General features: G+C 46.7%; 1 long non-coding RNA gene across 2 annotated transcripts in view; it reads left to right on the forward strand.

The window, feature by feature from the left end:
* LOC138690655 (uncharacterized) overlaps positions 1 to 24,412 on the forward strand; it is a 103,923-nt gene that overhangs the window by 61,227 nt on the left and 18,284 nt on the right. For both annotated transcript variants that reach the window (XR_011329412.1, XR_011329413.1), the window contains exon 2: positions 7,418 to 7,504. This is a non-coding gene — a long non-coding RNA (uncharacterized lncRNA). The remainder of the gene's footprint in view (positions 1 to 7,417; positions 7,505 to 24,412) is intronic.

A 24,412-nucleotide genomic window follows, 5' to 3' on the forward strand; every position in this document is an offset into this window, starting at 1 on the left:
CTGAATTAATGTAACCACGTACGTTATGATCACTGTTTTCCCCCTAACTTGACAGACTAAGTGAAGGAATAAAAAAATGTCAGAAAAGGAGTGCATGTTGGTTTTGAAGCTCACCGAGCTGCAAAGCCTGACGCAAAGCAAAGCCCAATGACCCAGGCTACACCGTGCTGCCAAAATGCTTCTGCCCTGGCACTGGATGGGGCAGAAGAGACACCTTGATTTTGGGGCAGCTGGAAGAGGCTGGGAGGATGCTTCATACTGCTGGTGCCAGCCTTCACATAGTATGGGGAAGACTTTGTGTTTCTGGGTAGGGAACGTGAGTTTAAACTATTGGATTCATTGTAGGAGGGACTGGATGTGAGAGGGGTGAAGGTGTGTAGTGGTTGCTGGTTTTCAGAGAGAAAGCCCAGGTTTTTCAGTCTCCCGTGGTGCACCTGGCTTTTGGGCTGAGGCAGGACCTTCTGCAGGCTGTCAGTGCAGAAACTGCCCTTTGGGACAAGGTGGGTCCCATGATGGATTTATTTGACACACCACTGCATCCTTTCATGTGGTCTGAAGGGAAAAATATTGAAGAATTTATTGTGGGTTTGTGGCTTTGCTCTATCAGTCTTATTATTGGGAGACTAAAACCCCTCCCTTGTTTGGCTGCCAGCTTTCCCCCGAGCGATGCACCATTCTAACACAGTCATCCTTGCTGCAGCATCCCAGGGGGATGGGGAGGCACATGCAGGAGGAGCAAATGCTTCCTGGCCCCATCCACCTCCATCCACAGCATCTCTGAGGGCAGCAGAGTCCCAGCACGAGGAAACCAGGAGGAAGCAACAAGCAGTGAATGTCAGGAGGTTAGGGGAAAATAAGTTATAAATGAGTAACAGGAAGAAAAATTAACCATGTGCTTTTTCAGTGGAGTTTTTTGCCCAAAGGGTCACCACTTATGTCTGTGATTTGGGGTAGGAACCACGTGTTGTGGTCAAACCAGGGGCTGCTGGGGCTACAGTTGGCAACAGGGACCAGCACTGAGGATGCTTGTTCATGGCATCTGCAGATGTGGTGTAATGAGGATACTGGCATGGCTCCTTTGGGACCATTTTTTCATGTTGTGCAGGAATGGTGGCCAGTATTTTCAGTGCTTTGGCATCTTCAAGGTCTCCCACTGGTACACATGTCTTCTGGCTGCTGTGGTGGGGGCTTAGCTGTGAAGGGCAGGGGACCCTCTGGTCGTGCACCCAGGTGTGTTGCAGATTTCGTAGCATTGTTTGCAAAAGATGCCAAGATGCCTTGGCCCAGGGAAAACAAATACCTTCACATCCACGCTCATAGCCAAAATGATTTGCTCAGCTTTGAATTATAGAAATATTTCTCCAGATGTTTTGAACTCTGGAATAATGCTGCTCACCAAACCTAATACCTAAAAGGCCTCTTTTATGTGACTATTACTTTGGTGACCAAAGTGCCAGGGTTTTACAAGAGCTGCTTATCCTTTGATAAAACAAAATCAGTGAATTTATGCTGACAGCTTCAGATGCTGCGGAAACCTGAGCAACCTTTCACCAGCATATGTTGCTTGCTGGATCCTTCCTTAAGAACAAACCACAGAAGCATCTTTAGTAATTTAATGAGCAATAAAGAAGACTATAAAAAAACAAGGATAATTAAATGCAATGATAGATTTTAGCACCCTAAATGGTTACCAGAAGTGCTTAATCAATACTAAGGTTTGTGCTAGGCAGAATGAATAGCTCTTTGTTGCCCCATAATAGAAAACATTTAAAAATAAAATGCAAAGAAAGATTTGGGATAGCATTGGAATGACAGAATCATTAAAAATCATCACAGCCTGCCTCCTGATGCCCCTCTGATGCTTGAGTAAAACAAATAAAACAAAGCAAAATTAGGGAGCTGTTTTGTATATTGCTTTGATCTTTGTTTCACCTTTTGCAAATATTTATGAAGGGTACTTTAATACAATTCGGCTTGTAATTTTTCAATTTGGAAGAGGAACAAATAGAGTGACAATGTTAAAGGTTAGTCAGTGAGGTGATTTTTTTTTTTTTTTCCCTTCAGCCTGCTGTTCTGGGAGGTAAATCCTAGAGCATGAAACACTGGGTACCTAGGCGGAACGAAGGGCAATGCATGTGCCTGTGTCCTGTCAGGATGGAGTGTACATGAATTCCAGTCCCACCGCCACTCTTGTTTCAACAACACAAATAGGAAACTAAGGAAAGCACCAGCATTGCCACAGATTCTTTCTTAACACAATAGTCTTTAGGAAAATCTGTGGATTAATTACACATTTTCATGCGATAACATGATGTTAATTGTTTACATTAAGCCACATTTGCTTATGTAAATTAACTTAATTGGAAAATTCTTTAGTGTATAATTGTGATAGAGAATTAAAGAAATGAGGAAATACAGAGGGTGTCAAGGCAATCCTGTGCAGATGATACTCTGGTGTGATTCAGGGTGACCTAATCAGTTAACTTGGGCACTAATTTCTCAGATAGGTACAAAAGTGCTTGAAACAGGTGGGTTGTAATTCTAACAGTTAATGGCCTGATCCTGCCTCTTTCCCTCCAGAGCCCTCCCCATCACCCAGGAGGGAAGGGATGAGGAGGGCTGAAGAGGTAGCCTCACCCTCGGTCTCTGCTGGTGGGACCACAGCAGCTCAGCTCGCTGGTACCTGAGTGAGCACAGCATTTTTCATGAAAACATCTTATTTGCAAACAAATCAAGAGGGAACTCTGTGCTGCATTTGGGTTGCTGGGCTGTACGCCGCTGGCCAGAGTCTCTTGCCTGTTGTTGGTTGCTGGAAGTTTGTAATGCCCAGTGAAAACCCGTGATCTCGGAGAAGTCTTTGAGCAAATAACCAGGGCAGAGCTTAGGTCCGTAAACAAGGAGCGTGAACAGCCTCGCCTGCGGGTACCAATGCACTCAGTGCTGTAGCTGGTGTGAAGTGTGAATTGGATGGTGATCCTCAATCAAATACTATCACTTTCTCGTCTTGGTGGTTTCAGTGAGCAAAAAAAACCCAGCAACAAGGAAACCACAGCCAACTTTGCATATGCCACAGGTCAGGTCTCTGGGCTCAGTTCTCCTCATTCCCCTTTACACCTTACTTTGTACCCAGGCTAATTACCGTAGAGGTACTTTCCCAAGGCTGTCGGTTGTCCCAGTTGCTTCAGGATAAGCTGGCATATGGTCAGGAACCTTCCTGGAGTAAGTTGGTGTAGTGCTGTTGAAGCTATCAGTGGGGCCTGTTAAATTAGAAAGACCTAGAGAAATACATGGAAAAATGCAGAGGAGTGGCCTGTTTTGGCTCAGAAAGGGCAGGTGTCAATGGGGGAGGTAGTTTCTCCGCAAGGAATGTCTCTGTGCAGCCACTGGCGTGGGAGGCCAGGGTAGCCCCTCTCACTGCTCCGGGGCACAGCCACCTCGCCCCAAGGATGAGGTTGTTTGTCCTCCTTGCCATGCTGCAGACCTGTCCCGGCTCTTACCCTTAGGATGCTGCCACACAGCATGCCCTCACCAGCACTCACAGGGTTCCCAAATCTTGTCCCCAACACCCCGACGGGGCAGGATCCCTGGCTGCGGGGCTTTTCTCCTGCCCCAGGGATGTGAACCTGCAGAAGGTGTGTGTCTCCATCCTGGTGCAATGTGCAGAAGAGCTCAGCAGCCCTGTCTTGGCAGCCAGTTTCACCCACCAGTGCACAGCATCATCAGGCTGGAGAGAGGCTTGGAGAGGGGGGGAGACCATTATGGCCCCGTAAAGGGCTTTCCCGCTATGGTCCCGGCTGCTGTGGGTGTATGCGTTGGTGCCGAGGTGGGTGCCTGCATTGCTGCCGTGGTGCGGGGATGTGTCCGCCCGCTTGGGTAGGGGTGCAGGGTGAAGCCAGTGCAGAGGACTTCAAAGCTCCGCTGTGCCATCCAGCCAGGAATCGCCTTGCTGCAGCCTTTTTCACCAGCGATTAGACATTAGGTAGGTAGATGAGCAGAAATGCTGGGCTGTGCCCCAATCCAGCCCCTTTGCTCTCCCTGCCACAACCCGACCAGGAGCAGCCAGACCTTTTTGCCCATATTATCCTCACCATCTCCCTGACAGGCATAGTAATATACTGAGCTATCTCAAGCTGGGACTGTTTGAATGAGGAGAGATTTAAAAAAAAAAAAAAAAAAATTAGAATGAGATTTCAAGTGTCTCACTGGAGCTTGGTGCTACAAACTGCTTTGTCAGGAAGGTGCAGGGATGAGGGAGCCAAAATTACAGGCAGGGAAAGGGGAGGCTGCCCAGGCTGCCCACAAGAGCGGGCAGTGCTGAGCTGAATTGCTGTGCATGTGTTATCATCACTTAATAAATGTTATCCGGGAAAGTGGAGTGTGTTTGTGATCGGATGGGACTCTTCTGCTGCACTTAAAATGTTTTTCTTTGATTCAGCAGCTCCTCTAATGGGAGGATGAGCATCACTCCTTAAGGGCTGATATCTAGTTAAGTCTTTGTCAGCATAAAAAAAACCCCAAGCAATGCCTTTGTAGTCCACTGCAATGATATTTCACTGTATCATATGCCTAGAAGAGTTGTGTCCTGGACCACTATCACTGATCAGAATCTAGCCATATTTAAAGGGGGGAAAAAAAAGATTTCTTCCTTTTTTTTTTTTATTAGACTTTTTTTTTTCTTAATTTTGCTTATTGGGAATCACATCATTATTTTCTTGAGAGAATCTACTCTTGATGCTATGTAAAGATTGACAAACTGGAGCATCATAAAGAAAATATATCTGAAATATTTGCTCAGGCAAGTCTCAGAGGCACTAGGCTGTCCAAAAGTGTTAATGTAGGCAGGCTGCAACTAAAGGAGCTTATGCAGCTCCAACAGACATATTAATTTTGAAGGGTGTTTCTCTGAGCATTAAACCTTTCTCATGCTACATGCTGTTTGCACTCTTTTGTCTTACAAACCTTTTAAAAGTTATCCCAGGATGCTTCAAGTCGAGGCTTTTGCTATTTTGGGGTGGCTTTTTTTTGTTGCTGCCTGTTTTCTGTCTTAACTCAGTAAACTAAGAGCCGATGAAGGGCTGGGTGAGAACTTCAAACTCCCTCCAGGATAGTTTCAGAAAAGATGATATGGACAGAGGAAAAACAAAAGCACACATTGTCAAATGTGTGCATCTTTTACATCAGTGTTTTGTATCGTAAAAGTGCCCACTTTGTCTGTATTTTCAAGACATAGAGGGAATATGTTAAATGAAATATTCAAATACTTTGGCAACTTCTGCACATTTTTTTTTTAGTATCATAAAGCACTTGTTCTGTAACCGGGTATGACATTTATTAAAGAGTAGTGGGTTTACCAGTTCCCATACAATTTCCATGGTTACCAAGGTGGTGTGGCTAGAGAAATCAAAGTACTTATTAAGACATTAAAAAGTAGGTTTCTTTTAAATGAAAGCAGAGGTGTACTGGGTAACTCCTGTTTTAAGTATGTTGTTTTAGAAAGCTTAGGACTTCATCTGGTGCTGGTGCAAGCAGGTCCAACAGTCCTGCAGCCAGAGATGCCCATGGCATCCCACCCACTTATAGTGGTGGGGGGAACCTGTCCCTTGGCTCAAACTCCATGTCCATTCACAACCCAGGTCTCAAGCACATCCCTCTGAGGATGTGAGCATTTGTGCAAACCTCATCAGCCTGCTCGCCCTTGTGAATGGTTCTAAGCGCCCAGCGGAGGCCACTGGAGTCAGCTGGAGCTGCTGATTTTCTGCGGCTTTAGATCCAACTGCTAGACCGATGCAAATATTTCTGGTTTGCACTGCCACGAATCCTGAATGTATTTTCTGTGTCTGCCACCAGCAACAGCAAATGTCACAAATATATTCAACAAAAGAAAGAAGCCTGGTTTCTTATAATGATACTTGAGAAATGAGTTACAATATTGCCAGTCTTTGAGGTTTGTTGGGGTTACCATGAAGTTCTGGGCCATATATTAGAATCTCCACTTTTAGGGTCAAAAACAGGATTTGGAGAACCGAAAAGCCAGAAACATTTAAAAGGTCTCAATACATTCTTCAGAAAGAGCTGTGTGATTTCTAAGCTTAACTTATGAATCAGGACATGTGAACTTATGTTCCCAAGACATGACCCCTCCCTCCCCCCCCCAGCATCCCTGGGTCTTTCATGCACATAGAATCATAAAATCATTTACGTTGGAAAAGACCTTTAAGATCGGGTCCAACTGTTAACCCAGCACTGCCAAGTCCACCACTAAACCATGTCCTGAAGTGCCTCATCTACACCTTTTAAATACCTCCAGGAATGGTGACTCAACCACTTCCCTGGGCAGCCTCTTCCAATGCTTGACAACCATTTCAGTGAAGAAATTTTTCCTAATATCCAACATAAACCTCCCCTGGTGCAACTTGAGGCTGTTTTCTCTTGTCCTGTCACTTGTTACTTGGGAGAAGAGACTGATCCCCACCTCACTACACCCTCCCTTCAGGTAGTTGTAGAGAGCGATAAGGTCTCCCCTCAGCCTCCTTTTCTCCAGGCTGAACAACCCCAGTTCCCTCAGCCGCTCCTCATAGGACTTGTTTTCTAGACCCTTCACCAGCTTCATTGCTCTTCTCTGGACACGCTCCAGCACCTCAGTGTCTTTCCTGTAGTGAGGGGCCCGAAACTGAACACAGGATTCGAGGTGCGGCCGGGCAAAGACGAGGTCTGCTTCCATGGGCTGCCCTCTTAGAGGGAAAATCTCTGCCTCCAGTATGGCAGCTCATGTCTGAGAGGACCTGGAGGAGCTGACACAGAAAGTCTGCCTGCTCAGTGTCTGTTTTATAAATAATGCTATTAAATCTGACTTTTAAAAGCACTGAAATGCCCTCTGAGATGAGACACGCAGCCAGGAAGCACTTGTGGCTGGGGTGTATCTCCCTACCAAGGTAAAATCCTGAAGCATCTGTCGCTCAGCTGCTCTGAGGCTACCCTAAAGCCCAGAGAAATCGCAAAAACCCCAATCCCTGTAACGGGACTTCTGCTCGTCTGCTGCCAGGGCAGTGGGACAGCATGGGGAGGGCTGGCAGGCACCCGCTCCACATCTGGGCTGTATCTTCAGCATTCAGGTTCTGGCCTCCCAGAAGCTGGTGTATCCACGCTAATCAGCAACACCTTGGTTTAATATGTACTGAAACAGGTTTTCCATGCTTTACATATAAAATGCTATATCAAGAACATATTAATGTTCTTGAGCCAAGACTATTTGGGCAGGAAAATGCCAACGAAGTGTGACTGAATCCATGTGAAAAGGAAGTGTCTGCTTGAAGGAATTAAAGCAAATTTAAAATATTCAAGTTCACTGATTAGAAACATTATTACGTCTCTCTGGTGGTGAAATAGCAAGCAGCAATTTCTGCTCCTTTCTTCACAGGCCCCGCATTACCTTGAGGGAATTGAGAGGATTTGTGGACTGGAAGGTAACAGACGGGGAATCCAGAGAACTTCAGCTGCAGTAAAGGTACTTGTGTGAGACTGAACGAGTTATTAATTTAAATAAATATAAAAACATCAGTAGTGCCTATATGTCACATTTCAACCAGAGGCAGCGCTGCCTGTTTGGAGTTGACAGTTTGCTTTCCAACTTCTTTACGCCTTGCTTTTCTCAGACTTGTGTTTTGAGTATTTAGAGTTGCAGGACCAAGTCCTCTGCTTCTTTTCTGGCAAACACCCCTGCATGGGGTGGAAAAAAGATATTAGAGAGAGAGATGGCCTCATTAATCCTTATACCTTCCCCTTTAGAGCAGGAAACTCTGGGAGTTTCTTCTAAGAAACTCACTGAGTTGTCAGGTCCTGCCCCATCTTTGGTGCAACTCAAGCAGCACGGAGGGACGAGCCCGGGCTGGTCCCAGCCCCATCGCCAGCTCCCGCCTGGAAGGTGGCTGTTTCTGTGCTTGCAGGGCCTCATAAACAGAGGGGGCAAAGCTATTTCTTTCCTTTCTGTTCCTGTGCTGCTTCCTGAGGCCCGTTTCTCCGGCAGTCGGCTCCTCCTGACCCCCTCTTTCCCCGCGCTCTGGCAACCGTGTGGCTTTACGATGGCAAAAAAAAAAAAAGTGGTCCCCAGATAACTATTTGGTATAAGCAAACCATGCAGCTTTAATGGAATTACCTCAGCCCTGCTAGTAAATAATTTATAGGAGGCAGTAAATAAAATATGTTTCTGTGTTCTTAAAAAAAAAGAGTTGTCAGCCGGCAAACGCCTGCTGGGGGGGAGTTAACCCAGAACCTGCCCCACCGCAGAGATCCTGGCCAGGAACGGGACCTGGTGGGGAAAGCATCCAAGCCAAAAAGAGCTGTGGGGAGCGGGGTTCCGAAAAGCTGTGCTGCTGAGCGGGGGTCCTGGGGGTGCCCACCGGCCGCCTGCTGACCAGCCGCTGGCTGTACGCATCCATCTGTCTGTCTGTCCGTCCAGTGGGCCATTTCCGAGGTTGCCTCCCGGTAGCCTTGACCGTGAAACTCGAGTCCCAACCGCTTGACCTGAATTTCCGAGGCACCCGCTGCAGCCCCCGCAGTGTCACCGAGCCCCGATTGAAACTCGACCTCTGTCACTAATGGCATTAACGGGAGCTACGGGGGCCTGGGCAGGGTGGCAGCATGGGGGTACCCGGTGGGCTTGGGGTGGGATGCTCGGAGGGATGCCTGGAGTGGGGGGGGGGGAGGATGGAGGGTACCCAGAGGGGGATGGATGGAGGGATGCCCGGGGAGGTGTGCACGGAGAGGGGCGCAGGGCTGGCTGCCGTGCCCCTCCCCGGGGCTGTGTCCCCCCCCCAGTCCTTTGTGGGAGCAGGGGATGCTCAACGATGCAGCCCCCCCTCATCCCTGGGATGCGCTGCCCAGCGCCATGGTCAGGGCTTGACCTGGTCCAGCCCGGTCCAGGCCAGCCCGGGGATGGGGTTGGGGGGGGCACAGCCGGTCCCCTGCTGGCATGGGGGAGTTCGGGCCAGGGAAGGCAGCAGCGGAGATTTACGATGCGGGAGGACAGAGCGTGAAAGCAGTATATCATCATCAGGTTGGGCTGAAAGAAAGAAAACATATCTTCAACAAAAAGCGGGGCTTCGCAATTCAGCTGCGTTGTTAGGACAACGCAAACTATCCTTGAAATGATTAGTTCCACTTCAAAGGCATTTACATTCAACAGGGGCAGACGCAGCCTCTTTTTATGTCGCCAGAGGAGGAGGAAAAAAAAAATATAATAATAATAAAAAAAAAAAGGCGAGGAGGAGGTGGGGAGGTTTTGTGCTAAGGAGAGTCATATGTTTGCTTCTTCTATTTATTTTTCCTCATTCAGGGGACACTTGTGTAAGATAAACAGAGCGTTCGCAGCCGCAGGGCTCAAGAGCCGCTGGCCGGGGAGCTGGGCGAGGGGTGGCTGGGCAAGCGGCTCCGGGGGCTGCGCTCGGATTCCCCCACCCCTTCCAAATGGGAAGCGAAAAGACAACAGTAAAAAAAAGAAGAGAAAAAAAAAAGAAAAAGAAAAAAAAAATCCCTGACCTCAAGAGCTGTCTTTCCTGGGACATCTGTTATTAACTTGAGGAAGCGTGACATACGTTTGGTTAGATCACAAAGACTCGGGGTATCCTGACAGAGTTGGGAAAGATTTGAAGACTGAGGTGTCCCCACGCTGCTTGGGAATTGGCTCCCATGTGATGGCCTGGTCCAGGAAGAAGTTTTTTGCATCTGAAATTACGCACCTAAACCGCTTCCCAGAGGCCTTTGCATGGGGAAAACCCATCTGGTGTGTTCCAGGTTATCTAGAGCTGCACAGGATCGAACGCGAAGGAGGAAAAAGATGGTGGGATTAGCACAGAGGCAACATTTACCATACCCCTATTGCTTTCCCCAAACCCAACCCATATCCCCTCCCCCTGATCAATTCTTACATCCAAATGAACCTAGCCTTCTCTCCTATTTCAAAGCAGGTCACTAATTTTAGCTCCCAAATTACCTAATGGTAGTGTTGGAAGTCAAAAAGCAAGCATAAAAAAAGTAAAATGCAAACTACAGAGCCTATGTGGAGAGTTAATGTGGGCTAACGGAGGACTTCCCCATCACCTGAAACATGTTGCATCAGCACATGTGCATGTGTACGTATGAGTGGGGATTTTTGCTCTTGAGTCCCTCTGTTCCTGTTGCCAGTTTCTGCCTGATGTTTTTCAGCTCATCCTTGGGTTAGACCTCATAATTCTGTAGAAGAAAATTGAAATTGTAAAAGATCCTGGGCAACAGTTTTCTAAAATATTTTGTCTCCCACAGCTATCTCAACGCATATGAACTGAATTATTCTCAATACTGGTGCTGATCAAAAATCTTTCTTTCAAGTCGCTTTTGTGGGGAGGTTAACACTTTGCACATTTGAAACCTAACAACTATATCTGGGGTTTTTTAAAAACATTTTTAAAGGTGTTGTGAACATTTTAATGCCTGCACCCACAAACTCTCAGCTTTAGCCTGGTTGGAAAGCCAGAGATGACAATGGCCCCAACTTTATGAAATAAATAGCAGAGCGCAAGTTAGTGTTTGGAAATGAAATCCTTATTCCAGCTAAGCTGTAGCTGAAGTCAAGGTTTAACTGCTCCATGATCCTTGTTTTAGGTTATGAACATGCACACGAGTCATTCCTGATCAATCCAAGAAGTTCCCTTCCCTTTTTTTTTCCCTTTCCCCTTTCTCTCGGTTTTTCTTCATCAACCTTTTTCTCACTGGCATGGGAAGGCTCGAATGAGGAGACTTGGAGAAGTCAGCACTCACTTGGTTACTTTCATACAGGTTTTGGTCATTTCAGATATTTTGTTTGCTCTGGAGAGCTGTGGCCCGAGGAGGACCAGTCCGGTGTTGGGTCTCGTTTGGATGATGTCAGTTGAGAAATTGTATGCTGCAGTAACCAGCATATAGAGATTAGAAATGGGCCTTCCTGTGAAATCTGCTCTCATGGTGGTGTTGGTAACCAGGAGAAATGTGGCCAAAAGTGCGGCAGTGGCATTAGAAAGAAAAGCGGTAACAGGTTGGGTTTTTTTAGGGGTGAATGCCAGGGAGTTGGTGCTCTGGAAAAAGAAACAAATAAAACTAGAAAAATCTTAATAAAAAGAAGATAGTCTTGAAAATTAATAAAAAAGAGATAGTCTTGAAAATAGTTTGGAATTAGAGAGGCAGATGGGAGAAGAAGAGAAGTGAGCAAGTGCTGGCTGCTGTGCTGTGTGAGGGGCACCGGAGCTCAAAGACAAAGCAGAGAGCACTGCCAGCCTGAGACACGTTAGCCAGCGGTGTTATTTTTCATTCCTAAAGATAAAGAAATGTTTTCAGTCAGAAAAATGCATTTTTATTGAATTCCCTGCAAGTTCATACTTTAAAAATGTGTTTTCCATTTCGGACTTTCTTGTTTTATGAAACACTAGAAACACGAGAGCTTTTCAAATATCCTCGAGAATGATGGGACTTTTACATTTGTTCTGTCATTTACTCCATCGTTTATAGAGGCTTTATCAGGAAACTAAAGCCGACGTGTGTTTTAGCTCTACAGTGTCTTCTGATGTAGACCTTTCCCTTCTTCTGAATTTTATTGTTATTCTGCCACCCTGTTCCTAAAATATTGGTGAGGCTGCTGGGGCCCCTTGGCTGCAGGAGGGAGGGGAGCGTCTCCCCCTCGGGACTCCCCAGTTTGGTGGGGTGCTTGTAAAGGAGAAATACGTCGAGCGGAGAGGGGTTTTTAGGCTGCTTTGGGAGGCTTGAGGGCTCAGGGGGGTGAGGCTGAGTGAGCCGGCAGCATTTTGTGTTCCCTGGGCTCAAGAGTAGTGATTTTGGCTTGTTTGTCCCAGCTTATCCATGCCTGTCCATAAGCCAGTGTTAACTAGGACCAGCTTTCAGGTTTGCAGGCAGGTGCTGGCAGCTGTGGCATCATCCAAGGCGCATTTTTGGGAACAGGAATGAGGAATATGGCTCTTGGTGAGAAACGCACTCAGTTACCTCAGGTCCCTTTGCAGATCCGCCGATCGCAGCCTCACCGGTAGCGACGCAAAACTTGGGTGAGCGGGAAAAAACCTCTCGGATTTGGGGGTTCAACCCAAAGGCTCTGCTCGGGTGTCCTCGCACAGGGCAAGCAAAGAGCGAGAGGAGCGGCGTGGGGCGCGGAGGGGGAGCGGGCCAGGTGAGGAACGCCCTTCCCCATGTGGTCTCTTCCCCCCTTGTTATCCCCTTGTCTTTCCCTTTCTCTGATTTTTGTGTGCGTGCGTGTCTCCCTCCCCTCCTTCTTGTCTGCGCGGCTCCTCTCCCATTCTTGTCTCGCTCCACCCTCTGTCTCTCTTGTCTGGCTGCCCCACTCCCCTTTTGTCCTGCTTGGCTGCTCGGCGTCGCTTTTGTGTGCTAATAGCAGCCGACTGCCATCGACTCAAAGGATCCCAACGCCACTGCCATCGCCTCCCGGCTTTTAATTCAGCTGCTGAGGACCGAGGAGGCTCCTCTGTCCCGGCCTCCTCGCCGTGCGGCATGGCTGATGCCCACTCCTGGGATGAGTTTGTGGGTCCCCTCTCGCTGGGTGCAGCATCTTGGCCATGATTGCCACGACCTGGAGGGGACAGTCCCCGTGGCCAGTGCACCGTACCCCCCAGTTAGCTTGGAGAGCCCGTGGAGAGGGTGGTGGCGAGGCAAACTGGAGCTGCAAGAAGGTCTTCCAGGCTGCTTTGGGCCACAGTGGGGCTTTCCAGAGGTGCTGGCACCCATGTGGCAGGAGCCAGGGAAAAGGATTTCCACCTCCATGGGGATGTAGATGCCTCTCCTTCCTGTCACCCTCCAGCCCTTGTGGCTCCATCCCCATCCGAAATGTTTCTTATTTCGTGTTATGTTCAACTTAAAACATTCAGGGACATAGTTCCCTGTGGGGGCTTTTCCTTCGAGTATACGGAATTTGCTGTTTATTGTATGGCAGGAGCCGGTGGCCCAAAGCAGGCTCTGGGAATTGGCCTTTCCTGCCTCCGAGCGCATCGCCATGAGGTGTGCAGGGGTTTGTCCTTGGGCTCCCTGGGGCAGGAGCGGTCCCTTCCATTCGGGGATCGGGTACTGGTGGGGCAGCAGGTGACAATGTGCGTCGGTGGCTCATTCCCACCCCACACTTTGCCCCTTGCATCCCCGGCGCTGGCCCGGCAGGGGCTTTGCTGGGCGCTCCTCCCCGAATCCCATAAACAGTAATTCTTGCAGGAGGCATCTTCACCCCTTTTCCCCCGCGGTGACAGCATGCCACATGCTTTATTGCTCCTCTCCCTCCTGGGAAGCCTCTGATTGCTCTCGGGAGCCGCCACGCTCGGCCGAGCGCACCCCGCAGCTATCCCGGTGCACGGGTGGGTTCTCCCTCTTGGAGCGGGGACGGGGGAGCAGGGCTCCGGTTCGCACGGCAGCATTTTCGTGGCTGGAAAACGTTTGTTGCGACTCGGTGTCACATTTGTTTTTCTAAGAAGAGCCGCATTCCCTGCCCTGGTTTTGTCCTGGGGAGCTCCAGGCTGCAGCCATGTGTCTGTACCAAGGTTGGCAGAAACCTGCCTCGTCCTCCAAGCCCCGGGACTGCCGGGATGCTGTGTGGGGATACTACATGTCAGCCAGGCGATGCCGAGACCTTTAGTACTGGCTGCGAGGGAGACAGCAAGGGGTGATGTAACCTGCCTCCAGTAAATGCAAAAGAGTTGCAGAAAATGCTAGGGAGGCTGAAAAAAAGCAGCCGGTTATCAGAACAATTCTTTCTAAAGAAATAAACCGGTGTCTCTTCCAAAAGGAAAATCTGGAAAGTCAAGTGGTATTTGTCTGTGGCCACATATTTCCTCTGAAACTGTGTAGGGTCGTTTGTAAGTAGCCTGTGCACTGCAAATACGCTTAGATTTAAAGGGGGCAAGAATAAAAGTGAGTGAATGCGTTTTGCCTAATTACTCATCCTTTTCAAGATTTGTTTGAAATATTTTTCCCTGACACTGTGTTTTCTTTCCCCTGAAGAGAACAAGTAAAAAAAAAAAAATAGCAGAGATAGAGGGAATCAATGCTAATGCGATGTTAAATGAAGTATTTATATTACATGCTGATGGGTCTCATTTGTACACCTGGAGTAAAAATACCTGGAGTAAAAAGAAAAGTAAATATATGTATGTATATAAATGTATGTATACATATATGGACTGAGATATAGATTGATTGAGAGCTTGTGTATGCGTGGGTGTGCGTTTGCATGTACAGGTAGGTGGAGAGAGACAGAAATCCACCTGTGCGCTGCTGTAGCTTTGATTTGCAGATGGGTCAGCTGAAGTGAGCAAGTCCCTCTGTCCCTGACACACCCCACGGGTTGCTCTTTATTTAAAAAATAAACAAGCTCCCTTAAAACCCACTACAGGCTGAGATAAAACAAGGCAGATGCTAATGAACACCAAGAGGTTTGCAGCCCCCCGAGGAGGAGCTGTGTGCGGGTTTCCACGGCACGCTGACCTTTTGTGTGAGTGCTTCACCCTGCCACAAAGTCAGCCTGCGTGACCTTCTGGAGCGTGCAGGAGTTGCAATGTCCTGGAGAGAAATCCTGTCCCTGCTGAATCCGCCGCAGCATCCCGATGCCAGACAGAGCCAGAGCCGGCATCGGTAGTGCTCGCTTTTCTGGAGATCACACACCATCGCTGCTGTCAGATAAGAATATAAAAGCCTGGTTTTATTAATCTAGTACAGCCTTCTACGTATTAAAAAATAGTTGTGCCATTAATAATGAATTTGTCACATTTCTCTGTCAGTTCCAATTTGTGTTACTTCCCAGCCGGCAGCAGGCTTTGTCAGCCGGCGCGGTGTGAGCTGGCAGAGCTCTTACCTGGCATCTCGGCATCTCGGCTCTGCCCTGTGCCCTGGGTGCTGCTTGCCAGGGGCTCCATCCTTACCGCCTTCCAGAAAAGCACCCTGGTCCTTAATGCCACAAGAAAGGGGAGGCTGGCTCAGCTGAGAAATCTGGTCTGAAAAGTGGTTTCTGTTCCTTGGGATAGTAAAAAGAATTACAATGGTGAAGACACGGTTTTTTAAATGAAAAGACCTAGGAAAGTTTTTTCACTCTGAGGAGTTAAGTAGTTGAGCAGGGATGTCACTGGGTAACCAGTAAGGCAGTTACTTAAACATTCCCAAATAAATCTGCTTTTCCTCCACTGAGACCAGATTTGAATTTGAAGTGATGGAGCTCAGGGAATTGCATCAAAAACCTGTTACAGCCATCAGCATCTCCTGGCAGCAGCTGTACCGGTGGTGGGAATGGTGAGCTCCAGCCTATGACTGAAACCTCCCATCATATCACCCTTCTTGGAGCAGGTCTGATAGACCTCATGTGTTGCAGGACACTGCCCAGAGAGGGTCCCACGGAGCCCCAGGGTGGGTGTGTGGCTGCTCCTTGCCTCCCTCTGTCGCAGTATTTGCTCTGGGAAATAGCATCTACCTCTGACTTTGCCACCTCTTCCAGTTTATTTTAAAAAATGAACAGTCCGTTAAGTCTGGAGGTCTTTAGGCCATGGGTTGTGTCTTGCCATGGGATATGTCAGTCTGGTTTCAGAAGGCTCTCACTTCTGAGCTGCTTGTCTCTCCCTGTCCCCCTGCTTTGCTGACTCTGAACCCATAAATCAGAGCCATTGGGCTTCATCAGCTGTGCTGATCCCAGGACTAATTGGTATTGCCCTTGAAATCACAAGTCAGGCTGTGCAACATTGTGGGAATAGCTTAAAAAGCTTGAAACAGAGAAGAAAAAAAAAAAGAAAAACAAAATTGGACCAGGGTTTGATTTTCTCCGGATCCTTTGAACCCATGGGGATACAATGCAAGGGGATATAATAAAGGGGTGATGGTGTGTTCCCCAGTCACTGCCACGATACACTCTGGGCAGGCGCCTTTGGCTGCGGAGCCAGTGGGAGCCTCGGGGGCCGGTGTGGGGACACTCGAGTCACGGTGTTTCGGCCGTGCGGCGGGCACCTTCCCAGGCACGTCTATTAGTGCGCTCCGGCGTTAGTCACTTGGCACAGCGAGGGTACGGCAGTGTACAAGGTACCATTAAACAGACATTATACACCCCAGTTCAGTACAAGATGGGGAAAACACTTGCAAGTGACAGTGTGGATATATGCTGCAGGTGTTTAGCGTGATGTAGCAGACAAGGGGTTTGAAGGAAACTTCTGGTTTGGGAGTGTTTGGGGTTTTTTCTCAACTGTCATTGCTTGCTTTCTTTTCGAAGTCGCTAATCAAAACATTTGCTTATCCAGAGAACAGGCTCATGAATGCCTCGATGGGGAGCATGGCAGCAGGCGATGCTGGCAGGGTCCCGTGCCCCTCGGTGCGGGCAACTCCTGGGGTGCCGGTGGGTGCTGCTGGGGCAGGTGTCTCCCTGACCACCCCTGTGCCCTGGCGGGGACCCCCCGGTGAACCCTGATGGCTTACAGCCTCATCTGGGCAGCTTCAGCCCTTCTCCACTGCTTTTTGCAGCTCTGCTCGGTGGAGAGGCTGTGGGTGTCCCCCCGCCAGGGAGGGAGGACAGGGAGGTGGCCTGGGGGCTCCGTGTGAAGCCATGGGTGGGGGGGAATCTTTCTTTTCCCTGAGGCTCCCGGGGACTGGCAGCACCCAGCAGGCTCCTGACATGATGCTGCTGTCCCCCACCGTGGTGGGGTGAAAACGGGCGACCTCCCCTCCGGCGGAAAGGGGAGAGATGAAGTCCTCAGAGCTGTCATTACCGCATCTTTCAAAGCACTGAATTCTTTTTGTAATGCTGTTCTGTATATGATGTTTCTTTCACCGTCTTAGCTGTGAGCTTTTTGAGCTTTGCTGTTATTGCCTGTGCCACATGCTTTTAAATTATTGCTCATGCCACAGTGTTTATCGCTTTTGCTCTCATACCACGCTGTTGTAAAATCTTTTTGTGTTTAAGAACCCAAAGTCTACCTGACGGCAAGCATGGGTGCCAAGGCATCGGCTGTGCCACCGAGCATCCACTCCATGAATTCAGCCCTCAGCGGGCACAATGGGCAGAGGCAAAATTTCCCCTTGTTTTTAGAGAAAAGCTACTGAAAAAGGAAGAGGAGACCAGTGAGCTGTAGTTATAAAGTGGTTTTTTCATGTACATGTGCCTGTGTGTTGAACCATGGGTGCCAGCCAAATATCTCTTAGAAAGTTCAGCACAAGACAGGCCAATTTGGAGTTCCTTGAAACTGGCATCGTCAAAGAGCTGTAGCACTGAACATAAGCATTTGGTAAGAAAATATCATTCTGAATTGTTAACCTGAGACCGGGATGGAAATGCGGTATCTCCAGGCTGTACCACATGCCACTGACTCACAATGTCATTGCTTAACCCGTGTTAATGGCACAGGAGTTACAGCCACACTGAGGGGGGACCCTGGCAGCGATGCTGTTGCACCTCTGGGCTCTGAGCATATAAAGAAGAAAACGTTGGAGGATGATTTTTATTACATCAACTGTTAAGTGAGACCCGGGTGCTTTTAGTGAGCCATCCGTGACAAACCTATTTGCAAAGACCTAGACAACAACAAAAGATTCTTCTTAATGATGGTTTCAAAGTTAACCATACAGGAAAAAGATCTATAAAATACATGTGTGTCTGTGTACACATATCCATTCACAAAAAGTTCAAACCCTGTCTATAATTTGATGGAGAAATATAAATGTGATAGTTCATCTTTCTTTTTAACTGAATTGAATATTAGCATTCTAGGCTGACTTTTCCATCTGTGTCCTGCAAAAGATTACATGGGAACCTTCTCCGACTGCAATGTGAGTGAGCCTAATGAATGTGTGTGTTCAGTCTCATAAATGAATGACAGTTTATTTTTTAAAATACCTGTTTTTCAAGAGCTTGTACTGAAGCACTCAGAAATTCTTATTAATCTATCAGAGTTAGCTTTCTAATTAGTATATGATTGCTATTTTATAAGGAAATGCCGATTGAATATTACAGTTTTTTCCCCAAGAATGACTCCTGGGCACCCACAGAAGTTTAAGGAGAATATATGGGACTAAATAGGGCCAGAATTTGGCCCCCAAACACCAATTTTCTGAAAGAAAAGGCAAAGAAGGTTCTGAAAAGCAATGCGAGATGCTGCTTTAAAATTCAGTTATTGTCCTAGTGATTGACTGCACTAACAGTATCCTGCCAGTAACGGCTGGCTTTTAAAATATATATTTGCGATTAGTTTAATTCATGGAGCCTTTTTCCTCTGAATTGATTTGATGAAATGAACTAGGCAAATAATAAATTTTTCACTGGAATGAATCTGCTTAATCAATTTAGACAATCAGTTTGTTCTTTGCTTAATAACATTTGCAAAACCAAAACAAAGTCTTTCATTAACAAGGATGTCCAGACATTCATAATGAGATGTGGCATCTAACATCAGGTTATGTCTTCTCTATGAGCAGAAAACAGGATTAAACATCTGGTGCAAGTACCTGGCTCTAAAATGCCTCTCCTGCTACTCAATGTGGGATTCAACATATGTTTTTTTCCCCTGTCATGAGTCCCATTTACATCCCTGGACATTTTGCCAGGGCAGAAGTTAATGACAGGTACACGGGTCCAGATCTGAACCTGCCTGAAAAACCATGGAGGTTTCCAGTCTGCTTTCGATGGGAGCTTAGGAAGTAACACAGAGACCAAATGCAGTGTTGAGACTCTGCATTCAGTAAAGTTCTCTCATTTGCTTTTTAGAGGAGGAGTTTAATATCAAGTAGTATTAAATAACTGCTTCTTACAATGGGCTGCAAAGTAACAGCTTGCCTGAGAAGCCTGGGAGTCCAAAGCATCTCTGTACAGGGAAAACAAACACTACTAGCCGGAGAGTGATTATGCTTGTACCGCAGTGCAGAGGACTGTTTGGTCTAGTAATTTTAAAGACATTATCTCCTAATGTTTTATTTTCACTGTGTTCTGGATTTTATGTTGATTTTAATTATACCTCTTAGGAATAATATCTGGTAAACTAATTTTGGTGAATGGCAATGAAAAAGCATTACCCACCTACGGTAATTACACATATTTCTTAGTCCCTAGATAAAATAGTTTTACTTAGACCCCACTACAGAATTTATAAACTCCTTTTTACAGAGTCTGCCAGTGGAGTTTCAGATAATAGAAATCTAAAATACTAATCTCAGCATCCCAGATGGCCGTCTCCAGGAGCAGCATAAACTGTTTCCCCCAACAAATTTCCTTTTGCAACCTTCTCAGAAAAACACAGCAAGCCAAAGCAAAGGCATTCAGTAATTTCCCTCATGGTTTCTATTAATTTAATAACATGGGGGTTAATCCTTCTGCCTTTGAAATTGGGGGTGGGGGTGCCACTGAGTTTTACTGCTGAGTTTTGCCCATCGATCGCTCTCCCAGGGTGCGGTGTAAATGCCCAGCTGCCCAGGGATGGGCATTTTCTGGTGCTGCTCAATAGATGGGAGAATTTTTATCATCCCTTCTTACTTCCAGCATAACACTCCACCGACACTTTGGCCTCTCTTTATTAAGCCAAATGTCCTATTCAATAAACTGAATGCTCCAAAACATTATTTCTAACATGTTGTGAAATATTTTAATACAATAATATCTTCTTCCCCATGTCTTCATAGCATTTGGAAACAGAAGCTCAGGATGAGCAATTGGTTTCACCTGTGGGTGATTTCTAATGACTGATAATCTTTTCCTGGGACACCCTCCATCTCTTTCCACTACTGTCTTCTCCTTCAAACCTCTCCTCAAAGCACATCCTTTCCCCAGCACTTTGCAGGCAGGTGCAAATGGATGTACTGGGCTAAAATAAATAATAAAATGGAAGTGAGCCCTGGGGCCTGCAGGATGGGACAACCTTTCCTGCTCCTGGATGACTGCTGTGCTTCCTCCTTTGCCTCTCTTGGCTCTTGCTTGCTCCCAAAAGCATTGTGCGGGTCTCTGGGGTGAGAGGTAAGGACTTTGGGACAATAACCCAACTGTGTGATGTTTTCTGCAGAAGGGCTGCTTGGTGCCAGAATTTCCTTTTGTCTGATTTTTTTTTTTTTTTCTTTTCTTCCCCCTGAAATCCTTAAGGAAAACTGGGTTGGGAAGCCTGAGTTGATGTTAGGAGTCCGGCAGACTCATTTAGGGATGTTACGGAAAAGATGTAAGAGACGCATAGCAAAAATCAGGGGGAGCCAAAGGCAGCCACACATAGAGGAAAATGAGGGATCTTCTGCTAGTGTGGCTGTCCTGACTGGCGTGGCTGTGTCAAGCCCAGCTTGGGGAAAATTCTGCTGGCCCTTTAGCTGGACCCAGATCTCAGCAGCCTCTGCTTGCTGGTTAAGGTACAGTTACATGTTGTCCACCCTGGCATCCTGTAGCTGATCACCTCTACTGAGGGTTTTTTCCCTTAGCATTGATTAATACTAAAGACAAAATTCCATTAGTGTCTTTAAACTGTTTCATGCAAATTCACTTTACAGCCAGATTTTAACTCACTCTTGAAAATGGTGGTAAAGACCTGCAATCCATTCTTCTACATGGGCACGAGCTGTTAAATCTGCTGTTTTATTTGGCATTTCTGCTGTATTTCAAAAAAGTGAAAAGCAGGGACACAATACATCAGAACCAGCTTCCCTATTTAATGCTGTATAGGCACCATTTATGTTTTAGGCTAAACTTGGACTATTATATGGTGGCAACGCCTGCCCTTTTGCAAGACTGGGCTTTTGTAGTCTGCGAGATCAAGCAATGAAAAAGCACCGCTCCTAATTCTCGCCTGTGAAAAGTCCCCGTCAGCTCACATTGTACCTTCTCCAGCAGAGATAATGCTGTGAAATGATCCAACTTGAACTTTTTCCCCCGTCTTTAAGCTTTAAGCTCGTGTTTAAGGAAGCTCATCTTTACCCTAAAAGTGGCAATGCTGGCAATGGAAACTCCCTTTCTCGCTCTTTCTGATGGTGTCGGGGCTGGACACGCATGGGGGTTTTGGGGAAGGGGGGAAGGCTTTTCTGTGGCTGTTTCTGGGACATCCAAAGAGCTTCTCTAACAACTGATTTTGACCTTACTGAACCCAGAAAAAGGCTGCTCTTGATTAAAAAGGGGGAAAGACCAGGTCTGTTGCTTTTACTGAGCCTTTTCTGTAGTGATTTCTACTAGATGGGAAGCTGAAAAGATGTAAGATTTACATACTGGTCACCAGTGATCTGCAGTACCTGATAGTCTGAAATAAAATACTGGACTGGGTACAGTGACTCCTTGCATGATGGATGCTTCATCTGGTCAGTCAAGGATTTCTAGTAAAGAAAATTACAGTGGTATTTATTTTTTTCTATCCATTCAGTCAGTCTTTTCTTGGGCTGTTTCTGCAGTCTTTGGGTATTGTTATGTTTTTAATAACAGTTTTAACTATCAGATGTAAAAATATATATGAGATAAAGAAAGAAGAAGAAATCTCTAACTGCTTCCAACAGATGTCTTACAAATGAGTCGAATGCCTTTTTTTAAAAACAAAACAAAACACTTCAGTAATTCATTTTGCAGCATTTGAATATTAGGGTATTTAGAAATAAATGTGAAAAGTAATTGTTAAACAGAATCTAACAGAAAGTGTGTTCCACTACTGAATTATGTGTTGTTAGAAGAGGACAATGCAGCAAATCTACAGCCTATACAAATCGAACTAGTTAAAAAGTGTAAGCCAAGAAATGTTCCATTCTAGTCACTGACTGTGAAAGAAACAAATAAGGAATTTTAAGTGTGCTCTAAAGAGATGATATATGCTTTAATTTTAAAGGTAATCTATGCTGTCGGGAAGAGCTACTGTTAGATGTTACACTGCTTCATTTTGGTTGGAAAACTAAGTTGTTTGTAATAATCCATTTCTTGTCTAGTATATTAAAATTATTATTTAAACTCAAAACTGAATACAGAGCAGGATTTTCCACAGGGAGAAATTAATTTCATTTTGTTGCTGGTCTCTTGTTAAGCGTGAGGAACGTGTGTCTGTCCCAGGGACTTGGGGCTCATTCTAGTGCTCGGGCTTGGCTTTAGGGTAAGTTTACCCTGTGTGTGAGCAGAAGAAATGTGCAAATCACAAAGAAAAAATGCAAACTCTCTCCTGCCTGATCTGTATTAACTGTCCTCCCTGGAAACCCCGTGCTTGCCTACTTTCCTGCCATCCTCCAGGAATGCCTTTCCAAAGGTCCATGTGTTAAAGCAGCAATTTGGTGTAACGTGGGGAAGGGGCTGTTTAAGTGCAAATAAGCAAACACTTTTGCCTTTCTCAGCCACTGTAACATTTCTCAAAAGATACTAGAAAAGATATTGAGCCCTTTGTATGTTAAACATGTGTACAGTTAGTTGTTCTTGGTGGCTTTGGGTGAGCCAGTTGCTTGTGTGAATAAACACCAGAGCTGCGGACTTGCCATTTTGTGGGAGAAATATAAATTCTAACATTGGTAATTTGCACCTCGGTACTTCATGGCTGTAACGTTAATCATCTGTTATAGTATTATATTTTTTTGTTGTGAGTTTTTCAATGGTGGGTTTTTTGTTTGTTTAAGCACCCAGAAATCAAATATTAACCTGATTAAGAATTCAGCGTTACATGTAAGGCGGAGAAGAGCTGCAGGTGGTGACAGGCAACTGGATTGTGTTTGATCTGGCAGTTTTCATCTATGCCACCATTTTATTCCTGCTGTGGGACTGCAGCAAAATGGTGGTTCGCTTGTTCTGCACCTCGGTGATGAATAGGGTGTGTGAAATCCCAGCCCCTGCATGCCAGGGACTGCGCTTGCTCCCGAAAAGAGCACTCTGAAAGAAGTGCCCTGGCTAGTGTGTGACGTACAATAGGATCTCCTACTGGAGAGCTCCCAGTATTGGAGTGGGGAAAGAGCTACATTAATTCTTCTCATGGGATGAGGATTTAGCAATTTCATCATCCAGTGATTTATTATTATTATTATTATTTCCCCCCCCTCTCGTGTTTTCTTTGGGCAGGGCAGGGAGATAAACTCAGAGCATGTGTATAGGGATGCCTTGTCATGATGTCTCTAAGACAGCCAAGTGCCAGGATGGCTCTGCATCTTCAGGCAGCCCCAATCCTTCCTCCCGTAGGCTCCGGGATGAGTTTTACTTGAGGATTTTGCTTGGAAGAGACTGGGTGCAGAGGTAAGTCAGCAGGTCATGCAGAGCCTGGCTTACCCAGGGGGTACCACTGGGACAGCCCTGGTCCTGGCAGGCTGTGAGAGCAGGGACACCCTGGAGCTGACTGGGAAGCCAGTTTGGGAAACCCTTTCCAAGCCAAGACTGCTGCAGCTCCTCTGCTGACCCAGGAAGGAGCATGTCAGCCCTTCCTTGGCCATTCCTGATGTCCCCTGAGAAGGTGGCAGCAAGGTTTTGTGTTTCCCTTACGCTGAAGAGCTGCGCTCAGTGCTGGTTTCTTTGGCCAACCACAGCAATCTCCATCTGCCACGGACCTCCCAGGGCTATCTCAAAATCATCAACCGGGGCTCTCACGAATGATGTCCAGGACAGAATTGGGGTGCTCAGTTCCCTGTCAGAGTCCCGTCACCTGAAGAGATGCTGCTCGGCCAATGCCTGAACCAGCAATTGGCCTCTGAAGACCATGGGAAACATCTGCATTACTTCTAAGAGAAATTATGTGTGACTTGGTTTCCCCACCCTCTCTTGAGCCGTGACTGGCTAAGGCTAAAGGAGCTTATTTCTGCCAAGAAATTTCCACTTTAACTGAGGAACGTGGACAACCTCCCTGTTTCATCTGGCTATGTCCCAACCCTGCTACCAAAGCAGAGAGTTGGCTAGAAGGAGCTGACATTGCTTTGGGCTTCTTGGGGAGCTAGGCTGGGCTGTGGGCTTATACAGCCTGAAGGACCTTGCTATTCCTGTGGCCAAAATCTCAAGCCAGTCCTGGCATTTGCCTTTCTTTGCCAGAAGAGAAACCTTTCTTGTGAATAGTTGACTGCACGTGGTAACCCCCCATATAGAGGGAGGACCAGCTAGGGGGTCTCACAACCATCGCTGGACAAAAAAGGACCTTCTGGTCCAAGTGAAGTGTCTCTTGAGGGAATTCTGATTCTTGTTGTGACCTGAAACAAGTAAAACTATAAGGGCCAATAGTGCTCAGATTCCACTGTGTCCTGCCCAAGTAATTCTGTAGGAGTCGTTGAGGATGTGTTGTGTGTGTTCATTTATACAGTGAGCTGGATAGATTGGGGCATGGATTTGCTGTCTTCCAAGCTTAGAAAGCATCTTGCACGACCCTGGGCTGACTGACATAATAGTAATCCATTGGGATTGCTTGTTTGCTAGTAACTTAAAAAGGGATTTTTGTGCTGGGATGATCTTCAGAAGAGAAGCTATTTCAGCAAGGAATTC

The sequence above is a fragment of the Haliaeetus albicilla genome, chromosome 23, assembly GCF_947461875.1.
Source record: "Haliaeetus albicilla chromosome 23, bHalAlb1.1, whole genome shotgun sequence".
Lineage (NCBI taxonomy): Eukaryota > Metazoa > Chordata > Aves > Accipitriformes > Accipitridae > Haliaeetus > Haliaeetus albicilla.